The following is a 17,848-nucleotide window of genomic DNA, read 5'->3' on the forward strand; positions in this document are numbered from 1 at the left end:
CTCCCATTATCTCTCATCATGGGCCATACTGGCACGAGCTGACAGGATGCTCAGATTCCTCTCATGCCTTGTCCTTCAAGGACATCTGTAAGCACTTCATTCTATGCACTGTGAAGGTCCAGAAGTTCTGAAAACACTTAAACTTATTTGTAAATATTCTGAAGCCAGGTTTGCTGTGGTTTCCTTAAGCATTTGTAGTTAATTATATGGAAAGGAGCTAAGTAACTTTGTTCTGTCCTTGTCAGCACTAGTTTTGCTGGGGGGGGGGGGAGGCACTCTGAGTGCCAGTCAGAATCCCATGTCTTCTTCCAAATAGCAGGTGCTCCTTTTTTTTTTTGCCTGTGACCCTGATGAATAAACGTAACCACTCAAAGGGGCAGATTTGGCCCAAGGACTACTGCTTGCTGATTCTTCCCATGCCATGATGTTTTTGGATCCCCTAGTGAATTTCTCGCCTTTGTTCACATCAAGAGATGAAGGTATGTTAAAAGGCAGAAATCAACTTATCTCTTTCAGCACAGGAGGGAACAAGAGCAGCAGGAGATGTAATGATGTTAATTATTAGGAGTCTGCATGCCTCCAACATATTTTGGAAGAGGGTTTCAAACCTCATGGGAACACAGCACCTCTTTGTTACTTGTCAAAGCAATCCAACTTTTCTCAAGCTTCATCATTAACCTGAAAGAAAAAAAAAAGATTACTGCTTCACAGAGTCTATTCATGAAAGATAATACGACTCTTAAAGCAGCCACATCTTCTTCCCAGGCTGGTGCAGAAGCCTGAAAAAAAAAATCAGACTGCTTTAATTAAGACTGTGCTTGGATTTGTGCAAAAGTAGTGCATGTAGACAATCTGAGGAGGAAAAATGGGGAAATATTTCTATATTATTGTCCACCCCAGGGAGCAGCATCTAGCTGATTTTGAAAAGCTAAGAAGAGTCAGACCTGGTTTATATTTGGTTGGGATACTAAGACTGTAGGTTAGACTGGGAAGTTGAAAACATTTTAGAAGAAGGCAATGGCATACCATTTGGACACTGCTGGCAAGAAAAATACTAGACAGTCCTCAGAGTAAGCTTGATTTGAGGCAGTCTTGTTTTTTTTCCCGTATTATTAAAGGAAATGTCTGAATATACCCTAGAAGCATGTAGATCAGACTAGTCAATAAGTGGGGAAACTAGTAACGTTTGTAGTTGATGGAACTAAATTGGATTTTTTTATACCAGTACAACACATTTGCGTGGGATGTACACACATCCAAAATGTATAAATATTTTATCCTACGTTGAATACCACCTTTCATATTTCTCAAAGACAGTCTCTCCTATATTACACACAAATATAAAAACATGGATACTTTACTATATCTGACTTCTCCCTTTTGCAGTCATTCTTTAAAGATATGATTAGGCAGCCACCTCAAACTTCCTACCCTAACTGCCCCTAAGTCTTAAGTAGGTCAATCTTCATTTATGAAGAATTTTTCTCTCAGATGGGCACATTTTCCCATTGCCTTTTTATTAAAATCATCCATGTGTTATATCATTTAATTTTCAAAGACAACATAGCTAAGGCTGCACAAAATCTGCTTTTGTAACTTTGAGCATGCATCTAGAAGTTTTTTTTGAACAGTTTTGGATGTTCCTTTGAACACAGTTGCTGTTTTCAAGTGTAGTTCCATCACAGTATCTAGATTTCTTATCAAATCCATAAAATAGGGCTTGATGTGAAGATGTCTCCATTTCATCATGCCCCCACCCCAATCTGTAAAAACACACCCAAGACATACAAATAATAAAACAGTAATCAACTAAAGATACAAGGAAGAAAAATAAACATATAGGGAGAAATCCCCTGAAAGTTAATTAGAAAAGGAAGATTTTCCCACTCTTCCTACATAAAAAAAAAAAGGAAAGCACCTTCTGAACCTCTGAAGATAACGTATTTCATAATATTTCATACAGAGAAAGCCTGAAATCATGTTTAAGTCCCATGAACCTTGCCAGAAGAAGGGACTCTGAGAAGACTTCTTGAGATGTCTGAACCAGACAGGTAGTGTTAACCAGGTCAAGGTTGATCAAGTGTCAAGGTCCCAGGATTCAAACCTGCAGCTTTGCCAGATAGATCAGTCTGGAATTGATGTAAGGTACTTATGACTTTTCTTCTCCTAAAGAGAGCACCATTGTTTTTATTCCACTACTATCTAGGTTAATTGTAAAAGCATGCCTTTACAAGTGAGTGTGTGTAGAGATTTGGACTGTAATTTCTGTTTCCCTTCTCCTGGTTAATATTGAGAAAACTTTGGGGGAAGCTGTCCTGCAGGAGTATTTGCAGCCAGAGTTGTGAACATTAACTGGAATACAAATGGGAAGTAAAGGTCTACAAGCTTAGACCTAGTTTAGCTTCAGTTCCAGCCCTTAGAGCCTCCTACTCTGTCTAGAATCAAAACAAAATGAGAGACAAATTTAGAACTCTGCTTCTTCTTTCCAGGACTCCCATTGATCTCTGGGTATATGGCCCAGCCCTGTCAGGTGAAAATTAACCCATCAGAGAAACATTGTATACAAAGGCCAGCCCTATCCTAACTATTTTCCCAACTATTGTGCTGAACATTTCTTTTGCTGAAAATTTTTGTTGGCTGATAATCTGCTGACTCAGCAGTTTCCGTGGTACTCTTCTGCCCAAAGTGGCCAAGTTAACAGCTTGGCTCACTCTGTATTAAGAAGATTGGAGCAAGGAAGTTTTGTCTTGAGACCTGCTTGTTCCGTCCTCTACCAGTAAGAGTTTAGTAATGAAAAAAACAAAATAAACTAGGATTAAATTTCAATTATTTAAGTCACACAGAAACCTTTATAAAATTCATTTGATGTAATTCAACAGTTATTTATTCATTTATTCCTCCTGGGAGGGCTTGCCCTGCTTGGCTCTAGGAAGGAACTTTTATTGGTCAATATAAAAATGACTAGCTGAAAAAAAAAATCCCAATTTATCACATATATTTTTCAATGAAGTCTGCACCGAAGGGCAAATAATAAACACTCTTGCAAGAAAGCCTCTTACTCATCCCATTTTTTTCTTATACAGGATGATTACAGGGCACATAGACACATCCTATAGAGGAAACTGCATCCGCATTAAATATTGTATGCATATGCAAATTTGTATAAAGCCAATTGATTAATTGACTCATCAAGCAAGACATATTTGAAAAATAAGACTTCTTTAATCAAGTACTATGCCAATATGTTTGTGTGTGTATGTGTATGTATATATAAATAATTTGGAGAGCTTTGATAGTTGAGATAATTCATGCTTAGGTTCACACATCTAAACCATAGGTTTATTTTCATCAGGTTCCTGCTACCCCATTGTAGATAATCCTACTGTAGAAATATAATACTGAGTAACCGTGGCTATGCAGAGGACCACTAGCAGAGAAGAATGCCTGTGTATTGTGGTTGGCAGCACTGCCACTTCTTTTACCAAGATGTACCTTCCCTGTGGTTATCTGGGCATTCATCTAGGCTAGAGGTTTTCAACCACTGATCTTAAGAATGGGGTCAGTCTGTAGATTGCTTTGCCTTGGTCTGCAGTTAGAGAGTTCTTCTGGCTGTTAAGCAGGAGAACCTGCTCTCTTCTTGCTCCAAACGCTAGCAGAACCTTGCCTGTTGGAGAGCAAAATACTTTCTTCCTGCTTTCTTTTCCAGCAGTTGTCCTGCTGGGATTGCAGAAAGTGAGAAGAAATTCCTCATGCTATCCTACTCAACTTCCAGGAAGGAGGTATTTGTGTGTCTGCAACTGAGGGGCTCTGAGGCCTCTCACTTCCAGCTATGTTATTCTAGAGCAGGGCTTCTCAACCTTGGGAAGTTTAAGGTGTAAACTTCAACTCCTGGATTTCCCCAGCCAGCAGGCTGGTTGGGGAATTTTGAGAATTGATGTCTACACATCTTAAACTTCCCAAGGCTGAGAAGCCCTGATCTAGAGAACCTGTTGTAAACTACTAGTATGAATTCTCCCCACTGACTTCCCTGGCCTTTGCCCATATGCTCTAGAATCTTTTGAGTTGAATAATTTTTATCTGCTAGAAGGAGAAGGGGATCCAGTAGTGCTGTCTTCTTTTTGATTTATTTAAAAAAATCATCTCCCTTTTAAATTGTATAATCTGCTTTACTTTCTTAGAGTAGAATGGCATTAAAAATCTGCACTGATTTTAAATACATAATGCTCTTTTTAGAGAGACTTTTTTTTTACAAAACAGAAGAGCATTAAAAATGATTTTATGACTGACTTTTTGGATTTCTGGAAACATTGGGTAAATGTTCTGGCTTCCAGATACCCAAACTGGTGACTGTTTCAGGTCTGAACAATAAGCCACATAAAGCTTGGCTGTAGAACTGCATGTGGTAGGGAATAAAATGGCAGCAGACAGTCATGAACTAAGCTTTATGAGCCAAGCTTTTTAGTCTAGTGTATCTGGCAAACATAGTCACTATCACTTACACAATTTAATATTATTTATTCTGGATTCACACATTGTGCTAGGTCATAATGTAGTCTGCTCAGTTTTATCTTAGCATGTTGACTGAACCCAGAAGTAGTGGTTATTAAACTATGATTTGTGGCTTAATATATACAAATATAACCAGCTGTCATTTATTCAATAAATCATGGTTGAACAAACTTTAGTTGAGTGTGATGCATGAACCAGGTCTGACAGCAGCTTTTCATGTCAGGTAGATGTTCTTTTACCCCAAATGTTTTTTTTAAAGATCTTCCCTAAAAAACCCTGTATTTATAAAGTAGGTGATCTACCTGAGCAATGGGCTCATTCTCTAGAAACGTAAACTGAACAATTATACATATGCATGCTATTTTACAGAGAAACAGGATATGGTTAATTTCTTCCTGCCCTGTAGTTGTCAAAAGCATATGAGACGTGCTGCAAAACAAAGGTCTCAGCCCTGTTCTTAAAGGGTCCATTTAAATCAAAATCCTGTGAGTTTCCACATCTGGGGCATCACACTAAGCCTGTAGCAATAAGGTCTTTGGATGCTTTGGAAGAGTTGAGCACAAAGATGACAGAGTCAGGGAGTTGTCCAAGCAGCCAACTGGTGACTGGGAAAAGTTGTTCCACGTATCTACAGCAGTAAGTCTACACACTAGTATCTCGCTTCCCTTGTCTTCTGCAACCTTGGCATCTAACAGATGGGGCTATTAAGAGCTGTAAAGAGGAATGGTGCTAAAATTCATGGGTGATCAGCAAAGGCCCCCTTCCCCACTTGCATCTAACCATGGCACCAATAAATGCCCTGGTTTCGGCCATGTCCACATGTCATTACTTCCATCTCTTCCCCAAGCCCACGGGTGGCCTAATCTTTAGCTACGACGGCGTTAAAGTACTGTAGGGATTTTCTCCCTGATTCCCACGCCGTTCAAAGACAACGTCAAGGACTGTAAATCTGCAAGTCTTCCGCAGCCAGTATCTCGCAGGGAAGGCGGGTGGCCGCGAGGCCCAGGAGCAGAGGCAGGAATCGAATCGGCAGCAAAGACCACGAATGTCACAACCGCACGATACAGTATTTGACTTGGGGGCTGGAGGATAAGTGGAGAGCGATTCAAATCAGCAGCGAGGAAAGGCCACTCGTGTTGCTGTGGCTGCTGGAGCAACTTGGCCCCCGCCCAGAACCGTTTTCAGCGGAGAGCGTCGAGGCTCCTTCTTCCAACATCGCCCAAATTCGGGAGCCGCATCGACAGCGACGAAGCGTTGCCGCTGCCTTCCCGGCGGGTGGAACTGGGGCCGGTCCCTTTAAGAAAGGGTAGCACAGTAGCGGCGAAGGCGAGCCTTGCCGCCTAGCTCCGCTTGCGGTGCTTGTAAACCGGTCGCTGGCTGGCAGCGGAAAGCAGTCCCTCTCCGATCTTCGGAGGGCGCGTCGGCGCGCGTCCACGCCGCCCGCCTCCCTGCGCCTAGAGTTTGCCCGCTGGGGCGAAATCCGGCGGGGCGGTTTGCGGAGGGCGTGGAACCGCTGACGGGATGGCAGGTCGGGAGCCCTTCGCCGGACAACGAAGAGGAGCAAGCCAGAAGATCGATAGATAAAGCCTCCCGCCAACCCCGTCCCGGCACCCTGTGCGGAGGAGCTCGGTGAGTAGGGAGAGTGCCTTTCCGGGGCCTTTTCTTTATTTGTTCAAAATTCTTCGCCAGCTCGTTTGAGCGTCTCCTCAGCAGGACAGCTGACCAAACACAAGCTGCGATGGGAAGGAAGCTTCTTGAGATTGTATACTCCTTCTGAAAATCCCCTTTCCACGTTAACTCTTTGCAGCGGGGGTGAGAAACGAAAAGCGAGCGAAGGGCTGGTGCGGGGAACAGCGACAGGCTCACTTCGGAAGGGGGAACTGTGCAATTAACTGCAGATAATTCAAGTGCGAGAAGGGGATTGTTTACAGCATAATTTTAGGCAGAAGTACTCAAAGATCAATCGTATTGCGTCTGGTGAGGTTTATTCTCAGGTACCGTCCGTGTTCGCAGGATTGCAGGCTAAAAATAACTTTGCTTCGACTGATTGTTTACCTGGCTTTTAAATGTGCGTTGCGCCTCGAGCTATAATTGGATCTTTCTTTGGGAAACGGAGACGCTCCTCAGTAAAAGCAGGGGCGTTAATACGTGAAGTTGAGATTTCTAAACCTGCTTCGTTGCCAGCTATTGCAGTCGGCTGACCAGAGCGCGTGGAGCAGCCCCTGCCGTTCCGGCGTGGAACGGCAGGGGGCGTCGCTGCGACGCTGGGGATCGTCGGGTGTAAAATTCCGGGCAACTGGGTAAGACTCGGCGAGTTGAATAATTCAGTGTCGCTGAGCTGGTAGTAGAGAGGGCTGAGCAGGCAAGCCATGAATGATCTTGAGCTGATGATTACGCGGATGAAACGCGTGAGGAACTGCTTCGTCGAATTTGACCGTAGCATTAGGAACTCTGTTTTTTTTCTTGTTATTTATTATGAGCTGTACAAAAATGTCACAGTATTACTGGAAGATCATATATAATTACCATTCCATATATAATAATACTCTGGCTTTGAATGTTGTTAAAATATATTGATTTGGATTTGTTCCAGAACGTTAAGAAGGTGCGGTGATTGTGCTTAGTTGCTAAGCATAACAGTTTGGGGAATGCTCCAGACGAGGCTCAGATGGCAGGTCTGTTCAGTAAAAGGACTGCCCCCAGGGTAGAATCCAGAGTTAATCTTTGTTTATTGAGAGCAACTGAAATGGGACACAAAGAGTGAGCAACCTTTTACATAGGACTGTTCCTTGGATTGAATGTTAAGCCACAGGATGCCCAAGGCCAGAAATGTTATTTTCTTCTCCCCATTTTGGGGGGGGGGTCTGGGGGGATATTAATATCCAGTTGCTTGAAGACTTCAGGGAAGCATAACCTGTTGTCAACATCTTCATCACATAAACGTTCATAATTGTTGCAGGGTTGAGTGCCCCTCTTCAGAAGTGCCAACCTGCATGTTGTCTGTCAGGATACTGATTCCTCCCTTTCCTCTCACTTTTTGTCTCTACTGTCTGCAGTTGATTTTCCATTCTGTGGCTATTGAATATAGCCCCAACCTGTTATGTCCCCCACCTGTTGAATTTCTATTTTCTTTCTGTATTTTTGATACCTTAAAAAAAAAAAAAACTTCTGGAAACTTTGGGTTGTCATCAAATCTGTTGATTCCTCCCCATTCGGAATGGGTTATAGCTTAGGGACGAACACCTTGCTTTGCTTATAGAAGAACCACAGGCCAATATCCAGCACTTCTAGGCTAGGCTGGGAAAAGTCTTGCTTGAGGCCAGAGAGTGCTAATGCCAGTCAGTCTCCATACTGACAATGGACCGAGAAGTTGACTTGGCAACAACAGAGCTTTCTATATGCAGATGGTGAAGGTTGGGTGGCTTGAGACTTTGGAGAATGAATTTGCTCCTCTTGATTCCCAGGACTTTAGTTGGCAATGGTGATGATTTGTTAACCCTTCCAAAAGATTTATTTGAAGAGGGTGAAGCGCTGTCTTCTGAGCATGAAGAGAAATAGCACAGGATATCAAGGGTGAGTCTGTGGCGCTGAAGAAATGGCCCATTTGGCCTCATGTGGTCAGTTTGTTTAGTAGTAAGTATAGAATCTCTATGGTACAGTTTCTGAGTGGGAAAAGTAAGGCTTCTTAATAAGGCAGTTGCATTGATGGATTCCTAAATATAAAGAACATCATTTTCTGATGAGCTGTGGTTTCATTCCCAGAGCTGAGTGCCAGATATGGCCAAGGACAGAAGATAAAAGTGTAGGTTTCTTGTTTTTTTACTGATATGGAAATAGATAACAATCTTGCTGTTCTTGTTTTCTTGAAGTTAAGTGAAGAACTCTGCATGTGTTACTGCAAATACAGTTAGTCTAATGCTAGTAGAAAAGTGCAGTTTAAACTGTAGATGATTTAATATCAGAGCCTGATTGTGTCTGTAGAATTTGAAATTTTGAGATTTCTGGGCCAGATCCAGCTAGGGCACCAGCTGAATTTCTAAGCTCTGTAACTTTAAAGTTCCTAGGTTGGGAGAACATTCACTGACTTACTCTTCTCAGTACAAACAATAAATCTTGGGAAAGCTGCTGAAAAAATGTCATGAAATTTGCTTGTTCAGATCTTCGGCATTTACAATTCATTGAAGATTTTTTAAGTTTGCTGTTATGGGTGTTGCTAAATTATCTGGCACATAATATTGGAAGGTTTTTGTATGTATAACTCTTATATACAGCTGCAGGTGATGTGTATATTTTCAGACCTACTCATACTTCTTAGGGCTTGGTGAGATCCAGCATTCTGTTTCTGTTGATGGAACCTCCTTTCTTAGCTGAACTGGCTGTTTTCTTCCTCTGAGCCACTTTGTGCAAGCTTAGATTCTATTCATAAAGCTTGGAGGGACCCACTGGAGCAGCTTTCTGGGGGATGATTGAGGATTGCAATGGAGAGTGGGGGAATAAAATGTTCTTTTGTGCCTCTGGATTGCTGCTCATGCAACATTGAAATTGGGTCTGTGTAGTTGCCCGCACTAGGGTTTTTCCCTTCCTCTCCCCCCCACTCCCATTCCATTTTCAGTGATAGACAACATTGGCAGCAGAGTTGAGAGATTCTTTGAGAGGTGTTCTGGAATATTAATAGCCAGTTGAGGTCTGTGGGGCATAAAGAAAATAAGCTGGGATTGTTCCACTGGTTTGTGGAATAAATAAAATGAAAGATAATATGAAGTGGTATCATGTTCAAGCTAAGACCATCTTGCTCCAAAGTAAGATCTTTGCGTACCCAAGTATTTGGGGTGACTGCTGGGAAACTGGCAAAAGAGAACAATGACGAAGAAGACAAATGTTTTTTATGTTTTAAGTATGATAGCATTCTTCTCTTCCCTGGCAGGGATGATGAATTACACAACGTTTTCCTATAATTCTGGAAATTGGGATTCTCAGACATCTGGAGAGTACCAGATTGGGGAAAGATGGATTATGCAAAATATGAAAATTAAAAAAAAAACTCTCAGGGACTTATAAACATGCCATTTAAAAATGTACTGCCTCTAATCAGTGGCACAGTGCATTTGATCGTTAAGGATTTTTGTCTTAACAGGAAGAGCAGTCTAGCAATAGATACAATTTCCTAGCTGGTGGTTGGCTCCCATTTACTGGGTATGGTCCATATCAGGTTGGGAAGCTTCTTTTGCAGGTACTTTGACCTGGATTCCTGTGTTGAGTCCCGGATTGGACTCAGTGGTTGTTTTTTCACTTTCTGTGCACAGTATATATGCTGATAGGCACAGAAAGATTACATTAACAAGGTACACTTAAATGGCCAATTTTTATATTCTTGGGTTTTCTGTTCTGCGAGGCAGAAAGGGCACTTTTTAAAATGGTTTGGTTTTGTCTTGAATTTTTTGTTTATATTTGCTGTATCTGCTTTCATAAGTTTTCTCCAGCAGCCTTAATCTTTGCACAAAGCATATTTTAAGCATGCAAATGGAAGTTTGCATTGTCTGTTTCTTAAGTATTTCTTATACAACATAGGCCAGACTTTCTGCATGCCACAGTTTATTTTGCTATGCTGACAAAAATATAAAGATACATTGCCTATTGCTTTTCTTATCATAGCTAATAAATTGTCTTGGTAATAAATGTGAAGGATGGGGGTTGGTGGACTCTTTCTCCTCTATTGCTGTAATCCACTGAACATCCTCCTTCTCAAAGTATTCCAGACTCTCCAAATGAATGCATCGTGTTGGACGTTAATCTCTTGGGCAATTCTGAACCAGTCAAGGGAAAGGCATCTTAAGATTTCTGAGGCCACTGCCAGAGTAAAGTTTCTATAAGAGCTAGTGCTCTTAGCACCACAAACCATGCAGAAATTATTGCCTCTGCCTGATTTCTGTTAACTCATCAACAGGTTGTGCTCCTTTCAACACAACCCATCAGCCTAAACTATAGTGTGAATTCATCCATTGGATGAGCGTGCAAGTATTGCTAAATTATAGGGTATAGTACTAGAAGGAAGAGCTGCAGTGAACTTCATATGTGTGTACTGCGCACACACACATGTTGCTTTCTCTCCTCTCTTGTCCAATGTGACTGTTACGGGGAGCTTAAGAAAAGCTTCCACTTTTGTTTAAACACAGTTTAGCATTACATCCGCCTCCAAGTTGATGAATCTATAATGGAAGCAAAGGCTTCTACATTTTCTCTTCATAATTATGTCGATGGGCTGGGGGGTGGGAGTGGAAACCTTGTCTAAAGGTGTTACCATGAAACTCTAATTATGATCTATCCAGACCATAATATAATCAGTTATGGAAGGGAAGACTTCGATGCTGCTCAGGCCTAAATAAGAAATCATTTTAAATTCCAGCTTGACCTACTTCTTACACTGGTGTTCTGTCCTCTTAATCTGAACGGTTGATTTCAGAAACGTGCACAATATTAGTGATCTGTAAGGCACTTGAGCAAGAAAGCCTTTTTTGGTTTGGTTTGGTTTGGTTTGGTTTTAGAAAAAAGAATGTGCGGTCGATCTTTTGTTGTAGAAAGTGGGGAAATTGGTGTAATGAAATGACAAAACTTTTATGAATATGCAGAATGGAAGGTTATTATAGTAGAATTCAGATTGTTATGAAGTGGATTAGAGGAGAGGAAGATGCTTTTGCAGCAGGTTTGTATAACTTCAAGGAATAGTTTAATAGAGTAATAAGGTTGAAGATAGAGGAAATCTGAGTGGCTGGGTTCACATAATACTCTTATCCATAATACATGATTTGTTTTGATTTATTATGTCGTGTGAACTCTGCAGTTGTGTATGACTTAGTCTGTTAGGCAAACCCAAGCAATTGTGATTAATTCTATAAGTCATAATTGAAGAAACCATGGCTTAGCATCATGCCTGAATTTAGTCAGTAGTAAGGATCGCTAGAGTGGTTAGATAAGGGAAGGGGAGTTTTTTATGTTCTCCGAATGTGATCATCAGGTGAACCCTGAGCATGAGGCAAAGTCTTATATTTTGAGTGTTTCTCCAACTTTGTGTGTGTGCGTGTGATGGTTTCCTAACAAACTGAATTCCAGGGGATATTTGTGCCAAAGAAGAATGTGACGGAAGCCAATTTTCCTAACTCCTCCTCCTCTTTTAGTTCTGATAGACCATTTAGGGAACCCAGTGGACTGATATTCCTGTAAACAACTTCCAATCTGGAAGAAATGTGCTAGAGAAAAATTGGCTGTCTATGGCTTATCTAGTGAGGCAATACAGAAAATGTGATATGATGAAGCAAAACAGATATTGAAGGAGAGGATTGTTGACGTGGGGTGGCAGCAAAGCAATATAAGTCTTGGATTACTGCCAATCATTAACAATGCCTTTGCCCTAGCTAGGTTTGATGCACTGCTCTCAGCAGTTAGGGATGGTAAACATCAAAAGATTCCTCTCCATGAAGGCCTCTGCCCAGGTGACTCCCCAGGCTATAGAAGATGCATGGCACGTCCTGTTGTACTGCAAATTGTACAGGGACTTTTGTGATACGTAGACCCTTCTTAAAGAACACCCAGGCAGAGATGATGATTCATATACCTCCTTTCTCCTGGCAGACTGTAAGAATGCTGTTACTCACAGCGTAGCCCAGTTCTATCTGGCTGATATGAGAATGAGGCAGCCGAGACTCGGTAACACAGCTGCACTTCTCCCACAAACCCCTCTGGGGTTTAATGTTACCTTTAACCGCCAACCCTAACTTTTTTCCTTTTATTGTTATTAATGAAATGTGGGGAATTTTAGGTATGTTTTATGCATTTTATACGTAAAGGCTGCTCTAAGTCCATACTAAACCTTATACTATGCTATGCTATTTAGGGTAATTAAGTTAAGTCTCAAAACAGCTGTAATGGGAACCACTTTGGTGTAGTGGTTAAAGCATCAGGCTAGAAACTGGGAGACCGTAAGTTCTAGTCCTGCCTTAGGCATGAAGCCAGCTGAGTGGCCTTGGGCCAGACCCCCTCTCTCAGCCCTAGGAAGGAGGCAGTGGCAAGCCACTTCCGAAAAACCTTGCCAAGAAAACTGCAAGGGCTTGTCCAGGTAGCCACCAGGAGTCAACACTGACTTGAAGGCACAAAGCAAACACAAACAAACAACTGGCTGTACTGCCTTGGCTCTTCAGTGGAAATGGAAGGAGGAACTATGACCTTGTAAAGTTTAAACTTACCTTTCCTAGTGCAATGGTCTATTTAGTGCTGTTATTTAATTGGACATAGCAGAATTGCTGACTTGTAAAGGAGGCCTAAAAGGAGTGGGCTCCTGCGCCAGGACTGTTCATCATGTATCATTGTCCCATTTTTTGACCTTTCTCTCTGGAATCCCCCATTTGGTATTGGCAGTCTTGAAAAGTGTAGGTGGTTGAAAGTTTGTCCAACTTCTAAATGATCTTGCATGTGGATTTTTATGTGCCTAATGCAGTATCTGTGCAGAAGAAGGTAGACTAAGGACAGGCTGGAAGAAATTGTTCTTAGTTTGATGAATATCTCACTGGTGTCATACACATGGTTTGAACCTGGCATTTTGTGGCTTTTCAAATATACAATGTGGATGCCATGTAGCGAAATTTAGTGGGTGTGCCGATGTGTACAGCTCTGTGGCTGGTAACGTTACCTAGATCTGGCTATTTGGCAGCCTGATCATATGGCTGTGTTTATTTTGAAATCTGCTGAAAGTACTGTAACTTCAGCTTTTGGAGTGAAAGTTTTCCAGCAATTGATGAAATTGGAACGCTCACCAAATGGTACTGCTCTTGTGTTATCATTTTCAGTTAATTAAAACAATAAACTTTGGAAACCCTGGTAGAAGCAGTTTATACTGCAGTATATTTCAGCTCTTGCCCTACTGCCCTTCCCTGAAGAAACTCCAGTGTCAGAGTCTTGCAAGTACAGCCGAGAGGAAAAAGGAAAAGAAGTTGTTTCTTTTCCAGTTTTATTAAATGTATTTCTGACTAAAGCTTAGAAAGTGCCCAGAGAGCATGAACTGGAAACTCTAAGCCTGTGAGTGAACTTTTGATGGAAACATTTAACAGGATCAATTTTATCGGCTGCTAGAGAAGCAAAGCATTTTTATAGTAACCTGATAATACCAGTAACGTGAGCTTGGACTTGATTGGCTGTGCCAAATGCTTATTACAAGTGAGAATACAATTCCCAGCATAAAAAAGATGTGAATGAAAAGTGGGAGCAGGGATTCTCCTCTTAATTGTAAAGCTGCACCCTTATGCTTAATTTATTTGAAATATCTTATATTTCATATCTATAATTACCAAGGACTTGAAAATCCCACAAGCTTTAATTGAAAGGATGGAGGAAGTAGCACTCTCCTGTTGTCATTCTGATCCCTAGTGCCTCCTCCCTTCCACTAACACTGAATGTGCTGGGTGCCCAATTAATTAAATGTGAATTTTGATATTTTGTGCATAATGCAGTAATCTTTTAGGAACATGCTCTGCATTTACAAAGGTGCTTGAGATTTTATTCATTTCTTTCTCTTTTTATTTCCTGCTGTGCATTCTAGTGAGTATCAACACCAGTGAAAACTTCATGTATCTTCCCCTTTTCAAAAGCAAGAAAGTTTCAATAAGCTATATTGCTGGGCAAAATAGGCAAAATACAGTGGTAGAAAAATCCAATATAACAGACAGTACTGTAAGTGGAGTTATGAGATGCAAGAAATGTCCTCATCTCACCCTAAGTATTCTTTAAGGCAGTGGTTGGCTAAATGTTGTTGTGACCATAAATCTGTATTTATCTGGCTTAGATACAGATATATGGACTAGGTATGAGGATAGATACATGGTGTGAGTGGAAATTTACTGTACAGACTAGATTTCATACCTTTACTCTTCTAGCCTCTGAAAACAGTGACCTGTTATGCTCTGATGTGATCCAGGATAGATCTGGTTCTTTAAAGCCTTTGGAGAAGTTGTCAGATATAAATGCTTCTGAACACAAATGTGAGGCTTGTAGTTTTCTGTTCTGTTTATATATGGAAGGAGTAGATATCTTAGTTTTAAGCTATGGAAAATTGTTAACAGAACTAACTTTCCCCCCCTCACTGCTTAAAAAAGAAACCTCTGTTCATTGAATGTTGCTGTCTCAACTTTCAGTTTTTTCTTTACATTTTTTCTTTCTTTCTTGCAGACCCCTTCCATAATCGCCATGGCTTCATCATATTGCAGCCTTACATTTTACTGCTCACCTTGTTGCCAGCAGCAAGAAGGAAAATTATGCTTTACTTGGCAAAGATTAATGAATAAGCCACAGAGGCTGGGTTCACACAACATGCTAAGCCTTAAAGTCATTTGCTTGGCTTTGTGTAGACCCGCGTAGTAAGTGGGACTGTCAGAGGAGGGGTGGTGTTACTGCTGAAGTTGCATCTGTGTTGGGAATGGAGCTGCAGAAGCTGCCTCTCGGTAGAAACGAAGCTGGCTGATACAGGAGGCACAGAGTGCCTTGTCCCTCTTCTACAGTTGCTGTTAGACATAAAAAATGGATTATAGGTAGTCCTTGTTTAGCGACTGCCTCATTTAGCGACTGCAGTTACAACAGTGATGAAAAAGTAACTTTGCGACCAGTCCTTGCATTTACGACCTTCACAGGTATGTAAAGCAAAGGAAAGCTGAAGTAGGACCATGAGCACAGTTGTGGTTTCACTTAGCAACTGCTGGTCCTGATTGTAGTCACTAAAGGAGGACTACCTGTAGTAGGTGCTGTGGGTTTATATCTGTGCCACAGTTTGTTATCCTGGCCCAAACCTAACTCTGGAATCTGACCTGTTCCTTTCATACTTGTACATTCCTGATTTCTTCACCATCTCTCTTTATATTTATTTATTTATTTTATTTTATTTTATTTTATTTTATTTATTAAATTTGTCCCCCACCCATCTCCCCGTAATGGGGGACTCTGGGCGGCTCACAACACATTAAAACAATAAATAAATATACAATTAAAACCTATAACAATTCACATTCACAAAAATAAAAGGGAAAAAAATCCAGGAGGGCGATGGTTCAAGGCAGCAACGCCAGGCCACTAAGGGACTAGCCAAACCCACAATTGATGATCCCCCTCCTTGCCCCAGGCCAGATGGCAAAGCCAGGTCTTCAGATCCCTCCGAAAGGCCAGGAGTGAGGGGGCCAATCTCACCTCCAGGGGCAAGATATTCCAAAGGGCGTGGGCTACAGCAGAGAAGGCCCGTCTTCCGGACCCCGCTAGTCGGAGTTCTTTTGCCAAAGGGGTCCGGAGCATGCCCTTTCTGTGTGATCGGGTGGGATGGGATGAACTCGTGGGGGAGAGGCGGTCCCTCAGGTAACCTGGTCCCATGCCATTTAGGGCTTTAAAGGTGATAACCAGCACCTTGAATTGGACCCGGAAGCAGTGGGTCCTTTTTTGGGCCCCAAAAATAGCTCACGTGGCTGCATTCTGGACCAGCTGAAGCTTCCGGATACTCTTCAAGGGTAGCCCCATGTAGAGCGCATTGCAGTAGTCTATCTGGGAGATAACAAGGGCATGAGTGACCGTTCGAAGGGCATCCCAATCCAGGAAAGGGCATAACTGGTGCACGATCCGAAGTTGTGCAAAAACCCTCCTGGCCACGGCTGCCAGCTGTTCTTCAAGCAGGAGCCATGAGTCCAGGAGGACCCCCAGATTACGCACTGGGTCTGTCTGGGGCAGTGCTACCCCATCCAGCACCAACGATGAAGTCCCGGATACAGAGGAGCCATTAACCCACAGCCACTCTGTCTTAGCAGGTTCAGCTGAAGCCTGTTGTTCCCCATCCAGACCCTTACAGCCTCCAGGCACCGCAAGAGGGCGGTCATGGCATCACTTACCTCACCTGGGATGGAGATGTATAATTGAGTATCATCAGCATACCGATGATACCTCATCCCATGATGACGGATAATCTCACCCAGCGGTTTCATGTAGATGTTGAAAAGGAGCGGAGAGAAAACTGAACCCTGCGGCACCCCACAAAGAAGGGGCCGAGGATGGGACCTCTCTCTCCCTATCACCACCGATTGGCCCTGGAAAAAGGAGATGAGCCAGTACAAGACCGTGCCACCCCCCCCCCCCCAATTCCCTGAGTTGTACCAACAGGATACCATGGTCGACGGTATTGAAAGCCGCTGAGAGATCAAGGAGAGCAAGGATGGTCGCACTTCCACCATCCTTCTCCCACCGGAGATCATCCATAAGTGCGACCAATGCCGTTTCCATTCCATAACCAGGCCTGAAACCTGACTGGAAGGGGTCCAGATAACCCGTTTCCTCCAGAACCCTTTGGAGCTGTGATGCCACCACTTTCTCAACCACCTTCCCTAAAAAGGGGAGGTGGGAGACTGGATGGAAATTGTCCAGCATGGTAGGATCCAGGGAGGGTTTCTTGAGGAGGGGAGTGCACCAATGCCTCCTTAAAGGCAGCTGGAAACACTCCCTCCCGCAAGGATGTATTAACTATCACTTGGATCCAACCGCATGTCACCTCCTGAGCTGCTTTCACCAGCCAGGAGGGGCATGGGTCCAGATGACAAGTGGTGGCCTTCACAGTCCGGAGGTTCCTGTCCACTTCCTCAGTAACAACAGGATCAAACCGTTCCCAGATAACTGGGCAAGAACGATCCCCTGGTATCTCCCCAGACTCTGCGCAACACTTGGAGTCTAACTTGGAATGAATCCGAGTGATTTTATCCTGCAGATGCTCTGAAAATTCCTCCGCACGGCCCTGCAAATGAATCCCCAGATCCCCCTTACCAAGGAGGGATCTAGTGATTTCAAACAGGGCCGCCAGGCGGCACTCTGAGGACATGATAAGGGCGGAGAAGTGTTGATGCTTTGCTGCTCTTATCGCCACAATGTAGGCCTTGATAGCGGCTCTAACCTGTGTTTGGTCGGATTCGGTCTTTTTATATAATAGTCTCTCGGCAGAGAACATCTGTCTCACTGCTGAGTTCTATTCAGCTCTATGACTTCAAAAGGAATTGAACTATATGGCATGTAGAACATCACTTCCCAGTTCTTCCATGTATTTTTCTCATCTGTCACGTGTAACATTAAACTTTTGTTTGCCTAGCCCCAGTTGAGGTTCATCAGACAATATATTGACTTTTTTCCCTTTTTCAAGCTGCGTAGTTTGGACTTCATGTGTGAGAGTTCTAGGTATGATATGGAACAGTTATCCACCCCCTAGTGTTCACCGCTCATTGTGCTCCCACTATGGTTGTGTGAAATTTCCAGTGTGTTGCATTGCATGTCTGTGTGTACA

At 42.6% G+C, this 17,848-nt stretch overlaps 1 protein-coding gene across 8 annotated transcripts in view; it reads left to right on the top strand.

Moving 5' to 3' along the window:
* Positions 1-17,848, top strand: part of DAAM2 (dishevelled associated activator of morphogenesis 2) — a 232,472-nt gene that overhangs the window by 30,094 nt on the left and 184,530 nt on the right. For 5 of the 8 annotated variants that reach the window (XM_088145482.1, XM_088145524.1, XM_088145485.1 and 2 more), the window contains exon 1: positions 5,542-6,138. The exons of the other annotated variants lie outside the window; for them this stretch is intronic. The gene's annotated coding sequence lies outside the window, so the exon portion shown is untranslated. Of the gene's footprint in view, positions 1-5,541; positions 6,139-17,848 lie in introns of those variants that run through there. 8 annotated transcript variants of the gene reach the window in all.

The sequence above is a fragment of the Python bivittatus genome, unplaced genomic scaffold (genome assembly GCF_059951505.1).
Source record: "Python bivittatus isolate LINGU-HERP-01145 unplaced genomic scaffold, Pbiv_v1 ctg000020_np1212, whole genome shotgun sequence".
Lineage (NCBI taxonomy): Eukaryota > Metazoa > Chordata > Lepidosauria > Squamata > Pythonidae > Python > Python bivittatus.